This window comes from Saccostrea cucullata, unplaced genomic scaffold (genome assembly GCF_032062105.1).
Source record: "Saccostrea cucullata isolate Sc308-1 unplaced genomic scaffold, CSIRO_AGI_Scuc_v1 ctg91, whole genome shotgun sequence".
NCBI lineage: Eukaryota > Metazoa > Mollusca > Bivalvia > Ostreida > Ostreidae > Saccostrea > Saccostrea cuccullata.
The window spans coordinates 401,783-416,900 of NW_026930680.1; the positions used below are offsets into that span (position 1 = coordinate 401,783).

At 29.2% G+C, this 15,118-nt stretch overlaps 1 pseudogene; it reads left to right on the plus strand.

The window, feature by feature from the left end:
• The first annotated feature begins 845 nt into the window (after positions 1-845).
• On the plus strand, positions 846-12,941 carry LOC134229593 (uncharacterized; annotated as a pseudogene).
• The last annotated feature ends 2,177 nt before the right edge of the window (positions 12,942-15,118 follow it).

Consider the following 15,118-nt stretch of genomic DNA (forward strand, 5'->3'; position numbering starts at 1 on the left):
TCTTTTGTTATAAATATCATATTTTCTATATGTAAACAAAACAAGATTAGCCGTGTTTAAATTATGAAGAATTTAAAGTTCTGTATCTTCTTTGTAAATCAACAAATGATGTTCAAATTTTCGCTGATCATTTGAATTGCCTTGATTAAGAATTGTAAACATAAAAATTGGTTAAAAAAATTGAAACTATACCCATGGCCCTTTAAATAAATTAAATATACATGCAGAGGTAGTTCCATTTTTTTCATATTTTGGTTTAGTAAACCAATGCACCACCTAAATCTATTTACACAGTAACATGTATTTTCCAGTTAAACGTGGTAGTATGCAAAGTACTGGAAAGCGCGCTTTACTTCTTTTTGTGTGTTCTATCATAAAATTAAAAAAAAAATTAGAAAATATTGTGTTGATACCATTAGTCATTTGAGAGAGGGGGAATGGATTAAAAAAACAAGCTTTTTTGCAGAGATATACAGTTAAAACAAGTATTCCTTTTAAGAGGAATGATCGGGAGGCATAATACTTAGATGCCAATTGCAAACATACATGTATTTTTATGTACGTTGTTTGGTAGGCTTTGAAGATGTTCAACAAATTAAACGATGTCAGTGAAATCGAAACAGTGATCATACTCTTCTCTATCGCAAAATACTTCTTACGATAAACCCATATATTAATTTTAATTTTTTAATTTTAAAAAACGTTTCCAAAATCGTAGTTGTATCAGTAGATGACACATAAGCATTGATTTTTGAAATAATTAAAGAGAATATATATAGATAAGTATTTTAAAAATATATCCATTCATGACAGATTTATTTTTTTAATTTGAAATGCCGACTTCTACAAAACCATTTTAGGCACCATGAATCTTTGTCAAAAGGTACGACAAACCACAAGGGTGTGTGCCTTTGATCTACTTCTGCTCTGCATAAGTTTGAAGTGTGTAGAAGACATAACTGCGCTTCCTGTTGTCGATGACAAATTACAAATGGAAAATATCCCTTCGAATGCAACCACAGGTGTAAACATTTCTATGAGTATGGAAACAACCACCGAAGAACTTGATGAAAACACAACACCTTTGCTTAATTATCAATCTCCGTCAAACACCTCACCGAAAATTACTTCATCAGAGGATACTTCAGAAAGGTCATTCGCAGAAAATCCTACAACTCCATCAAAACCAACAACAACAGTTTTAACTCCAGAATCCTCCACCGACAGCGAGTATGATGAATCCCAGTCGACAAAAATATCCGAAACTTCTGAAAAAAGTTTTTCTTCTCTAAATACTCATCAGATATCTGATAACACACCATCAAGTTCAACAACTGAAAGTTTCATAACAGAGGAAAACATGGATAATCATGAATCTACTGTCACGTCATATCCCTCTGCAACAACAAGTACCACAAAAGTACAATCAAGCAGTGAGCTACCAACTTTAAGTGGCACTTCTAATTTTGGATATACAAATTTGATAACCGAAAATGAAACAATCAGTCCCAGTTACTTGTCAACATCAACGACCAGCTACCCTGTCACAACCACGGATCTTCAATTGATGGTCACTGCTAACATTTCATGTAAGACTATATAAAGTAGAAAAAATGACAATTTAATATAATAGTTAAGGATATAACTTTGTGTATTGAATAAATAGTAGAAAACTATTTGTGTAACATATTAACGGAAATTTAAAGATACCGGGATATATGCGTTATCATTTGAAATACCACATTAGAACATAACCTATTTATTCAGCCAATCAAATGCTTCCATTTACCGCGAAGAATTGATTCTTCATGGTGAGGAATTCTTCCATTTCTGAAATATTTAACGGTGTCTGATTAGTTGACTTGACAGCTATATGGGTGTGTTTTCGTTGGTTCTTGTTTAGCACACAAAAACAAACTATTCAAAATCCACGAGCTGTTTACAATGATATTTTAACTCTCTAGGCATTGCTTCACCTTTATTCCACTGTAATCTTTTGTTGCCTTTCTGAATATTTTTTCCCATTTCGGTACATACAGAAAATAAAACCATCGTCATGTATATCAGAGACGAACCTTGTCTTTGAAGACAGATTTAAGTCACAATTAAAATTTTTATCAATTTTTTTATTTCACCCTAGGAAGCGATACCCACTCCTGCTGACTAGGGCCTTGTTATTTTAATACAATCATTTTTCACAAATATAGATATTACGATTCTTGTTACAAGAATATAATTCATTAGTTCAGTAGCTTTAATATCTTAACCATACCATTTCCCCACTAAAGATCTTTTCATGCAATTTCATATAATCCCGTGCTAACCTGAATGGGTTGGAGTTCATTTTGAAACCGCGTGTTTTCGATATTGATTGAGTGCTCGATATGTACAACGAGCGGCCAAGGTGAGCATCATTTATGACACAGCATGAGAGGAGTTTATTTTTAATCCATTTATTTGATTGGCTGAGGTTCTGTTCTAGTAATAGTAAAATTATATGAACAGATGAAGAGAAAATCTTCGTCACGAAGAATGGGCTCCTCCTCGCTCCGCCCATTCTTCATGACGAAGATTTCTCTTCATATGATCTTACTGTTACGTAGCTTTTCATCGGATATACAAAAATTAAGTAAACAGGTATTGGTTTTTGGCATTCATAGCTATGTAACTCTGCAGAATTTTCTGAAAATTTCAAAATTCACAGTTAAACTTGTCTGCACAAAAAAAAGGTTCTTTTTAAAATTCAAAAAGGAAGGAATAATCTTTTAACGTACTCAGTAAATAGCTCTACGATTTTCTTTGTGAGTAAGTATAAAATTATTTTTAAAAAAATGAAGAAGTAATTTTTTAATCTGTAGCTGGTTGACCCATGTTTTTTGGACTTTCAAAGCATTATATATTTTAACCCATAGAAATTATAAAAAAAAAATTAAATCTCACCAGCTCCAATTAATTATATGTCTATGCATGTATCATGTTTTATTTTCAGGGTGTCCACTCGTCATTGCTACTCCCGAATTTATATCAGAATTTTTCGGACAATCAGTTTCATATACAGGCACTGTGGAGTCCTATTCGGAACCAGCTATCTTTGCAATATGGCTGAAAATAGGGCATGATAAAACTGAAGTCATTAACATCAACAAAGATAAATACGCTGGAAGTAAACATTTGCCCCATCCGCTACTCAGGATTAATAACATTACTTTTGAGGATGAAGTGAGGTATCAACTTCAAGTTCGAATATCTGGTGGATGGTGTCATGGCAATACGATTAGATTAGAAGTAAAAGGAAGTATGTTATTATTATTTTTTTAATTTTCGAGAAAGAGTAAGTTTGGTAAACAAGGGCTAGTACGAACTAAAAAATTATTCATTGTTGCTATTGGGTTGAGAGAGAGAGTATCTGGAATTGTTTTTTCCCCAATATTGCACACTAAGTTTTATTTTGTAGATGTTAAAATATTTCTTCCTTTTTAGTATTACGGTTTAATGATTCATGCAACATGACAAAAGAATGCGATCAGAGATACCATTTAGAATGTTCTAACAAAATACAGATCATGTATGTGTGCCAGCTACACTTATCACAGGAACGAAATATGTTTTAATAGTAAGTAAAGTTCTAATTTAAAACTGTTACACTCTTTTTGTTCTTTTTGTGTACTCTATATGACACAATTTTTTTGTTTCTAATTATAGGAGGTAACTTGAGGGCTGTCTACAGAGGATCCGAGATAACTACATCACGTATCACCGTTTGGTGGGATGATCCGTCTTCGGATTCCAATCTCATCCAGTATTGCACTGTCTCACTAAGAGATTACTGGGGATCCTTATAATAGGCATATATCTGTTGGAAGAAAAAATAACCACACGTTCGAATCATATTTTACTCCTGGATATTTGTTTTACTTTTACATTACCTCTACTGTTCTACTTAACGACCCAACAGAAATAATTAATGTTACCACATCTTGCATATGACTTGTCGTAGGTATGTGTTTACCTTTGCTAAATATGTATACTAGTATGTATTTTTGACATTCTATTTGCATGTAAAATGATGTAATTTTTTGCGCTTTATTTCTTTGAAAAGGTTTATGATATTTTCTAGATCCTCTGCCTCCTGGTCCATTAGACGTAAATGCTAGTGACTTTCATCCAGAAAGACTTTATCTCAAATGGGCTGTTCCAAAGAATAATACTTGACGTAGACAGATACAGAGTAGATATCAACGGAGCTGGCTATCATGGCTATAATTATCCGTATTCGAACATTTACACATGGCCAGAAAGATTAGAGCCTGGTGAAAACTATTCTGTTACAATTAGAGCAAGAAGCTGGTATAACAATTACTTTGAAAAAGAGAGCACAGGATATATCGAGCAAATAGAAACACTGCGTATGTGTTTATGAATTCATTAATTTTATTTGTCATTTTCCATTTCAATCTTTTGGTTGATGATGATCTTTATATTTAGGCACTCCAAAGGTTATACGCAGCTAATCATCCTTCAACATACCATTTCTATCAACAGTCGAAATCGGAGCTTCCGTTAGTATAAATCGCACGGATTTACCAGCAACTAATGAAACGAAGTGGCAACCTATTTGTAATGGATACACGATGGATATAAATATCACTGACACGAGGTACAACGGCAGTAGTCTTGACCTTTTCAAGCCAAAACTTGTCATTAACATGGTGGATTTTTATAATGAGCATGACTCCAGGTATAGATGTCTGGCACACAATTCAGAAGGATGGGGAACAAGCGAACTGATATATGTTTATCTTTATGGAAGTATGTAATTCAAGCAGAGTAATTTAAAAATAAATAGCACTGCATTGTAAGAAATTATATATAATTATAATGATTTTCCATAGAAATGGAAGAGCCAATTCTTGAATTGATTAAATCGGTTGATTTTTATTCTTGATTACACATACATTAATTTGAGTAGAAAGTTCACAATGGTTTAAAGGTGAGGGAATTCAATATAACTGTTTTATTTTTTTTTGTAATATTGTGTCAGTTTTTGTTTGGATGTCCATTGCAAATGAATATGATTTAAGAAATTATTCATATGGTTAAAAACAGAAATTTTTCATTTTAGGTCTTAAGTTCCAGGAGGAATCAGAAGAGGGGGGGAGGGAAAAAAACCCCCCCTCAAGTGTTACTTCATCAAACATTATCATGTTTATGTGGGGTTTTACTATCACAAAGACTCAGTTTGCCATCGCAGTTTGTATTTGTTTAACTATACACCCCGCTTGAAAAGCAGGGGAAAAACTAGTGAGGGTTGTGTCTGTCGTTGTGTGCTGAAACGCCGTCCGTTACGTTTGGGTAAAATCCCCTACCCCAACTCTTTTTGTACCACTGATTAAAATTTTAAAGGGGTTTTTTTCCAAAACCTTTATAACATAAAACCATTATCATCTTTTTTTTTACTTTTTGATCATACTCTTATTTCTTTTTTCCTATAGGAAAAAAAAAACTTTTCGTTAAAAGGGTTTTGAACAGATGGGGGGAAAGTTAATTTCCCATAATAGGGGAATTACTATTATAGTGAAATTACGCTGTATTTCCTGCCGTAGATACCCTCAATTTCTTTTCCGGAAAAAAATTTTTAAAAGGTTTTTAAAAGTCATGGTGGGGTTTAATTATAAAAAGTGTAAATGTTGGGATTTTTTGGGAATTTTAATAAATTTTTTACCGTTGCGTTTAATAATGCAAACCATTTTTTTTTGAAAAGTTGCATTTTTAACATAGAAACCCGGGTTTTTATAGGGTTTTTAAGTTGTTTAAATTCTTTTATTCCTCTTTAAATGAAAATTAGGCCTTTTACAATTATAAATTTTATAAAAGGGTTTTTTGGGGAATTAAAAAAAAAATTATTTCTGTCTGCATGTTTATGGGTATTAAGTCCCGTTAGGGAAACATGATCCTTTATTATCGGTTTCCCCTTTTGCGGCCATCTTCTTGTGATTGTGTTAGTGGCACATGGAAAATGAGAAGTTTTTTTTGTAATAGTTCAGTAAAATAATTCTTCTTTGATATATGTAAAAATCATAAGTAAAATTTGCTTTAAACTAAATATTAATTGTAGTTATAATGTTTCAATTTCTTTGTCATTTCTCATCAAGAAATTTGATAATTTTGACTATATAAAAAGAGTTTAAAAAAGGTACAATATAGATATAAAAGGAAAATTTTATTTTTTTTCCGGGATGGTAAATATGTGGTACATAGTCATGGTTAAAAAAATTGAAAAACTGTTCAACTAGTAAAAGTTTTTTTAAATGTTCATTTTGGAATGTTTAAAAGGAAAAATTTTTTTTACATTTTGAAAAGGCGCCATGCAGCATGCCCCAAAAAAAGGGCATTATCACGTGAAAAAGTTCCAGGGTATCTGCCCGGGTTTGTTTTTTAATTTTTGACTGTCTTCAGATTAAATCAATATAAATAAATTTTTAAAAAAAAAGATAAGTAAATAGAGATTTTAATGCATTTGTCATCAATAACATGATGTAATAAAGTCAATGATGAATAAATTTAAAAATTTATTGAAGATGAAAATTCGCTTTTTAAAAACAAATTCATTTTTAATATCTTTTTTTCCATTATGGAAATGCTTTCAAAATTGTGAAAATACTTTTTTTTAAAAAGTGCTAAATTGTTTCCCACCGATTTTTTAAAATTTTTTTTTTTTAAAAATTTTTATAGAAATTTAAGAATTTTAAAAACTTTTTTCTGAATATTGAGCAGTAGCGATTGGTTATTTGGGGTTTCCTTGTGGTTTAAACAGCAACACTTTGGTATAAAATCGCCAAATTTTAAAAATTGATACTTTTAGTGCGATTTTTTGCAATATAATTTTTATTTCATATGCATATAATTAGATTTATATATTTTTGAAAAAACAAGAAAAATAACCTAAAGCCATTTCTCTCAATTTTTTAAAATTAAATGTCTTGCGAAGTGCATAAACATAAAGCGTTTTAAATATGTTTGTGCAAATTTTAAATAAATTGTCAATTAATAATTATTTTTTAACATGTGTTAAAATAAGGTTACAGGCACTCTTGTAAACTATTCCCCCACACCAAAATAAAAAAGTTTTATTTTAAATAAACAATTAAAATTTAAACCAAAATCCAAAAAAAAAGATTTTTTTCTACGATCGCTTTTATAAGTAATTTTTTTGGGTTATTTATTATAAATTGATTTTGTTAAGAGGATATAATCGAGTTTATCAAAATATCTTTTTTAAAGTTTGCCAAATTGGGGTTTTTTCGTTTACCATAACAGCTTTCCCAAAACCCCTTTAAAACCTCAAACCCAAAAAATTTTTTTTTGTTTAATTCCCCTAAACTCTTTAAATAATTAAAAATGGCCTAATTTGTGCACTTTAATGAGGAATAAATAGATTTAAACAAGCTTAAAAAATCCGGGAACTCGGGTTTAGAAAAAAAAATGTCGCCTTTTAAAAAACCCTTTAAAAAATTATTAAAATTAAAACAAGCTGGGGGTTTTAATTTATTTTAATACCCCCCATACTTGCGGTTCAAACACCTTGCATGATTGGGGAAAACTAGGGGATCTACGGCAGGAAATATAGCGGAAATTTTACTATAATATGGATACCACTATTATAGCGGAATTTACGTTTCCCCCCAAACCCTTGAAGGCGGGGATGTTTTTTGTTTTGCTCAGTGCACGGAATATCTGTAGTTTATCGAATAAAGGGTTTTTTAAAAAGGGTTTTAGTGAAATTGCATATTAATATTTTTAAAAAAAATTTACACAGTTTATATACACTTTATTTAAAATGATATTTCTTCATTAATTTTTTACTCTAAAACCTTAAAAAAGGAAGGCATATTACATGTAAGTTTACCCAAAGGGAAAAGAACATTTCTTTTGTAAATTAACATTTTTTTTAATTAATCAAATGAATTAAAAAACCACATCTTAATTTCTTTTTCTCCAAGACCTAAAATGTGCTTTAGTTTGAATAAAAAATTTTTAAAGAAAATTATAAAAGAAAAGTATTAAAAAATTTTTTTTGTATTAAATTTGACAAGATACATTTATTTATATGTTAATGTGGGAATTTAAATTTTCAAGCAAAAAAAAAAAAAAAATTTTGGATTTACTTTCCAAATTTTTTACAGTGTATAAACATGTTTTATCTTTATCTTATTGATAGGACTTTTGTAGACCCCTTTTTCTTGGAGTTGAAGGAAGTAAAAGCCAAAAGGGCTTTTAAATGGAGACACCAATAGTTCCATCCTTCCTATCCGGGTTTTTTGGTTTTCATTGTAAAACCCTTTCAAGGCACCCGTTTTTTCAAAACTGGGAACTGAAAAACCCCCCTAAGTTGGAAATGTTAAATACTTAAATTTTTGTAACCCCCTTCAACCCGGGCGTTTATACTACTTCAGCATTCATTAAAGATTACAAAAGCCCCACTGGAAAAATGTTTATGCATACAGGAGCTCATCAAGGTTTATTCTGGGGGGTATATATTCACTTTACCCTTTTAAGCCTATTTTAAAAAAACTTTTTATATGATTTTTATTTCTTTCTTAAAATTTTTTATTTCTTATTAAATATAAAATGAAAATACAATATTTATTCAAATTTTTTTGCCCCAACTGGGCCAAATTTAGGTTTGCTTGTCTGTCCGTTTGGACCCCCCAAATTTTGGTTTAATTTAAAACAATAAAACCCCCAAAAGTGAAGTTAACCTTTGTGCACTTTAATCAACCAAAATAAAATGGAAATGTAAATTTTTTTCTCACCACAAGGGAATTAATTTTCCCATTTAAATTTGAAAAAAATTTGTTAAAAAACTTCTCAGGAACCAGTGGGTCAAAAAGCTGAAATTATGAGGAAAAATCCTGGGGTATTGTAAATTCTAATTTTTTCAGATTATTACCCCCTGGAGAAGCAATAAATTTTTAAAAAAAAAATGCACAAAATATATAGGAAAAAAAATTTTAAAATTCTTATCAAAACCATGGGACCAGAAAAGCTAAACTTTTTTGGGAAACATCCCGAGGTAGCTAAATTTTTCTCCCAATATGATCTTTTTTTAAAAAAAAAAAAATTTCCCAAAGTCTGATAAACGTTAAAATAATAACCTATTTCCCCAAACATTGGCAGCGAAAGGTATACAGCAAAAATCTTTAAATACAACAGGAATTCCCCTTTTTCGGATAAAACAAAGTATTTTTTGGATCCCCGATATATAAATTTAATGACTTTCTTTTACCTTTTTAACAATAACGGATATCAAAAATTTCACTTTTCCCCGTGACTTCGTTATAACCAAGTTTTGCTACTTTATAACTTTTTTTATCATTTGGGTATGTTTTTGCATGAAAAATTTAAAAAAAATTGTGACAGAGACTTCTAAAAAAAAATTTACAAATTTTAAAAATTGACTTAAAACTTTCATTTGCTTATTTTTTAAAATGTGGACTTATCCTTTATGTGAATTGAATAAAAAAGAAATTATTCTTGGGGAGATATTGCTTAATACCGTTCAGTTAATAAAGTCAATAAATGACTTTAAACAAAATTTATTTAATAATTTTCATATCTCTGATTGGCTGAATCCAACTAGAAAAAAATATTAGTTGTATTACCTGCACGTGACGTTCCAGGTGAATACAAAGATTTTTTCCTCTCATTGATCTTAAAAAAAATTTTTGGGGAAAATTTCCCAAAATTTATACAAATTGTTTTTGAAAGCTATTTAAAGGACTATGACTTTTTTTCATGTGAACAAAACATATGTGAATATAATTTTTTGGGGAGGGGTGGTAAAAAGGGGATGCAGGGACCCCTTTAAATTTTTTTTTAACAACAATATTTACTTTTTGGGAAAATTTTTTTTTTTCCCTGAAAAATCCTTCCTTTCAAAATCTATCCTATAAAAAACCAAAATTTATAATTTTTTCATGACAACTAAAATTTATAAAAAATTTTTTCCTGTTATACGACTTGGGAAATTTTTTTACATTTTAACTGCTTCTCTCTTTTTTGGGTGGGTTAAACCAATGAAAAAAGCAATGGGCTGTATCATTTTATCAGTGAAATCAATAAAACAATTATTGCTGTTTTTTTTGGTCAAAAAATGATTAGCATTTCGAAGTCAATTTTTACCCCCCCTTTGGGGCCCGGGGAAATTGTTTTTCCGAGGCTAAATATTTTTATTGACCTCAAAAACGGGAAAAAATTTTATAATATCTGAAGAAGTATTTTTGTGATTTTTCATACTTTCTTTTTGACAAGTACCCATAAAAACTGAAATTGTGTAGCCACAGTATCTAATTACCATTTCCCGTTTTTACAGGTTATAGATTTAAAAAGAATTTTGGAAAAAGCCCTGAAATATTACCTGACTGATAAGCAAGTACTTTTTATCATTTTTAAAAGTTTAAAAACTTGTGATAAAGCTTTTTAAAAAAAGGTTTAAACCTTTTTAAAAAACTTTAATTTTATATAGTAAATTTTTGTAAGGGGCATTTTTTTTAAAACTCATAAGACATTATTTGGGGAAAAATTGTGTAATTTGTTAATATAAAGGGACGCAATCTTTTAAATAGTTGTTAAAATTTTTAAAAACATGAATTTAAAAAAAAATTATTTTTAATTTTTGTTAAAAAAAATCAAATTAAAAAAAACAAAATAGTGAAAATACATGAACATGTTTCATAAAAATATAAACTTTTGATTCAAATTTGTTAATTTTTTATATTACCCTAGGTCATCAAAAATGAAATTTTTCCTTTTTTGCTAAAATGAAAATTTTGGGTTTTAATTGTCATTTGTAATATTTAAAAAATAAAAGTATAAATAATATTCATAAAGAGAATTTTGTTGAAAATTTGAAAAATTTTATTTTTTTTTTTTAGCAGGCCCCTTTAAAAACCAATCTTAAATATCAATGTAGTTATGACCTAGAGATAAGCTTTGTTTTTTGTAAATAAATTCTTTTGATAAAGGGATGCGTATTTAAATTAACCAGTTTTGGCCCTGAGAAAAAATATAATTTTCATTCCACTATCTTTAGAAGGAAAGGAGTTTGGTGAAGAAATATCGTTTTTTCAACTTCAATACTTCTTATGTGGGGGGAAAGAAAACTTGTGCATGTATGTATGCTTTATCCCCCAAAAGAAACTTTTCATTGGCCCAACGTTGGGCCACCTCAGCAGGGTATACAGTTACAATAATTTCCAGTTCCCATGACATTTACCAAAAAAGTTAATGACTAGACTAGAGTGACAAACACATGTAAATACAAAATATCTACTAGAAAATAATTTATTTAATTAAAAATCCATAAAATCAAAAATGTATTTTTTGAACCCAAATTTAAAGGAATTTCCAAAATTTCTAGGTTTTTTAAAATATTCCTCACCAATATCCCATAAAATTTCACAATAATAAATAAATAAAAATGGTTTTTTAAAAGGGTAGCCAAATAACCGGTCATTTCACAACGGATTCATTTAAAGGGCGAGGCTCAGCAATTTCGGATTTCCCATAACACTTCAAACTTTTCTCACAATTTTAAAAAAAAAAGTTTACATTAGGTTATTTTTATCATGATATATATCGCACATATAAATATATGAAAAAATTTTTTAAAAATAAGACTTTACAAGACAATTGGTTCTTTCAACCTGACAGTTAGAAAGTGGTAGAAATTACTACTTTTTTTTTGGTTCAAATTGGGATTGGGTCCGAAAAAGAAAAATTTGAGAAGTTTACAGATGACAGAAATACCAGACACTGATTAGAAAATCCTTGGGCCTTAAAATGGCTCAGGTTAGCTAAAAAAAAAGGTTAGAGCTAAAGTTTATCCCTACTAACACTAAAAAAGATACAAGGTACATGTAATTTATCTATCAAAAGATAATTTCAATTATGTGATTTTATTCTTTTTTTATGAAAATTAAAAATTTCCCTTTTGTTAATTTTATCTGCTTTTTCCTTTTGCGAGCATTCAGATTCCTGAAAAAGCATGGCATATTGAATAGAACTTTTTTTTAAAATAGAGATGTTTAGGGTTAAATTTTATAAAAAAATTGAAATGCGTAACGCTTGCCAAACGATTTTCCGCCAGGCATTTTATAGCTTTTATATTTTGTAGTGTCCCGACAAGGAACAGTCAGTAGCAGAAGAATTATTTATTCAAGGCACATAAAAAATTTGTACATTGTGTCCCCATACCGGGGGGTTTATTATCCAAAGTTATGATTCTTCTTTTCGGAACTTCTTCCAACTTTCCTTTGACAACATCAACAAGGCTGGGAAACCCCCAAAAAATTTTTGGGGTGTTTTTTTAAATTAATTCTTATCACCCATTCACCCATGAATTTTCCTTTAAATTTAAAAAAAAAATCTAAAGATATTCCCCATTTTGAAAAACTGCGAATTAAATAATTAAAAACGAATAAATAAACAAATAAATAAAAGTTAAAATAAATAATTTTTTTAAATGTTTCAACTTATAAGTTTACATAGCAACATTGGTTCAACAATGTAAGAACATTACAAAGATGACCAAACTTCAACATTAAAAATAACAATTTTGGGGCTGACTTGGAACAATGTATCACCAACTGTTGAAATTTAAAATGTGGACCATGCTGGAACAATGTAATGCACCACTTTGTAATGACAATTGTCGGACCATTTTGGCCCAATATCTTTTGGCGATATGTGCCGATCTACAAACCATATTCCAACATCGGCCCAACGTAAGCTTTCTATCTGGGATGATGTTAAAAAGTATTTTTTTTGTAATGAAAACTCTAATTTTTTTCACTTTTGAAGATCTTTTTCCTCCTGGAAAAATAGACCAAAAATTGAGCAACTTTTCTGCTAGTAATTTGTATTTAAAATGGGGTTGTTAAAAAACACCCTTGTCAATCCTTAGTCACAATTAAACACCAACAAACCCTTAGGGAAAAATTTGGAAATTGGGAAAAAAAAAAATCCCAAATTTGTAAATGTAACAATCTTTGCCGATTATGGAGCAATATCAAGGGGCCCCTTGGAATGAAGGAAAAGCGAACCTTTTTTGGGTTGGATAAAATAAAAAAGTATGAATTTTTAAAATTTTTTATTTTTACACAAATTTTTTAAAACTGCAAAAACATACCTTTTCCTTGTTTTTGTTTGTTATGGAACAAAGAAACAAAAACAAATTTGCAAATATTCTGTTAAAAGATTAAAAAATTTTAAATTTAAGTTTTTTGATCAATTTTTAAAATTGTATTTTAAAAAAATCCCCAAAAATAAACATCAAAGGGGATTCTGTCCGCAATTGTTAATTCATTTAAACCTGATAGCAATATAAAAAATATTATTTATGCTCACGAAAACCACTCTTACCAGACCTTTATATGTTTTACGATTTCCAGGGTAGGAATTTTTTTAACGAAATGTGAAGATAATAAACGTGGCATTCCAAGTTTTTTCTCTTTTTAGCGCCCACCCATCTTTCAAAAACCTACCTACCTTTTCCCAAAAAAACACACATGCCAAAACATAAAACACAGGATTAAAAGTCAAAAAAGATCCCCTACAAAGATTTGATCTAATAAACTGCTTTAAAAAAAATTATTCTTAAGAAAAACAAGGGACAAAAGTTTAAAATACATCCAATAAATTTATTACGAAAATTTTGGAAAATTTAAAAATTTAAAAAATTAAAAAAATAATTTTTAGGATCCTATGTTGTGTTTTTTTCTTATAGGGGTTGCAATAACCAAAGCGCACGCGGACGCTAAACTTAAAAAAAGGGAATGGCCTAATAACCCAAACGTCTATAGACAGATTGTGAGAAATAAACTTTCCTCTAAAAGGCTTTGAGGTATTTCAGGTGCTTGGGGGATTGGCCGCCCCATCAACAGGTCAACCCTGTATGCTCCTTTTACCGTTTAAAGGAAAAATACACAGACAAACCAATTGAAAATAATGCCCAACAAAAAATGAAAATAAAAAATTTTTTTATTTTAAAACTATCATTGCATTTGTCCAAAGATTTTTGTTTTTCAAACTAATTTTGCGAGATTTTGACTTTAATTACAATGTAAAATAATTTAATTTCATTTGTAACACATATTTTATTGGTTTAAAAGGTTTTTCCATTTTGTATAACATAACTTGCCTAGTCAAATGATTACTTCAAAAAGTATTATCCTTGTTTAATTTGAAAAAAATTATAAGGAATGATGCTTATTTCAACTTATGTTTTACATATAACATAACTTCATTTACGCTTTTTTATAAACCACTTCGCTTTTTGGAAACTCCCAAGTTAGTATATGAAAACTAAGTTAAATTATTTTTTCAAAAAATAATATACCCTTTTTATTATAAACATTTGAATCTTCTTTTTTTTAAAGAATTTTTTTTTTAAGCATATTCTCTTGAGTATCGAATTGTCTTGGAAAAAAATTTTATAGGGGATTTATTCATTAAACAGGTAAAAAAAAAAAGGGTTGTAGTTATCACATCTATCATAAAGTTCATTTTTAGTTTGCCATCAATGTGGTTTTTAGAAAAAAAAGATAAATAATTTGTGTAGGCTTTATCGTGTTTTTTTTAAGGATTGAAATCAGGGGAATTAAAATTAACATTGTAAATAAAAAAAAGGTCGATGATATATCTACATGTCAAGTAAAAGGTCAAAGCTCTCCTTAATACAAAGTTTGGGGTACTTGAGTGTAAAAAAAAATGTTTTGTAAGTTTTATATGAAAATTTACCAAACATTTTTTAAAAAGTATTGTTAAAAGGGTATAAAATTTCTGTCTTTAAAAAATTAAAAATTTTTAAATAAATATGGAAAATTAACAAAAATGTAATATCAATTAAACTTTACCGTTATAGCAAGGGAAATGTTGATGGGGAAAAAATGTTGTGTAAAGGGAGATGATGAATCCAGCCCACCCCTTAAAGTTCCGACAAAAATATTTGCTGGAGAGGGATATGGTGGATTAAATTTACGTGTGTTAGTAATCATAAATTTTAAATTTTAATAAAGTTTTTAAATACATATACGTGTATATGAAAATGAAAAACAAA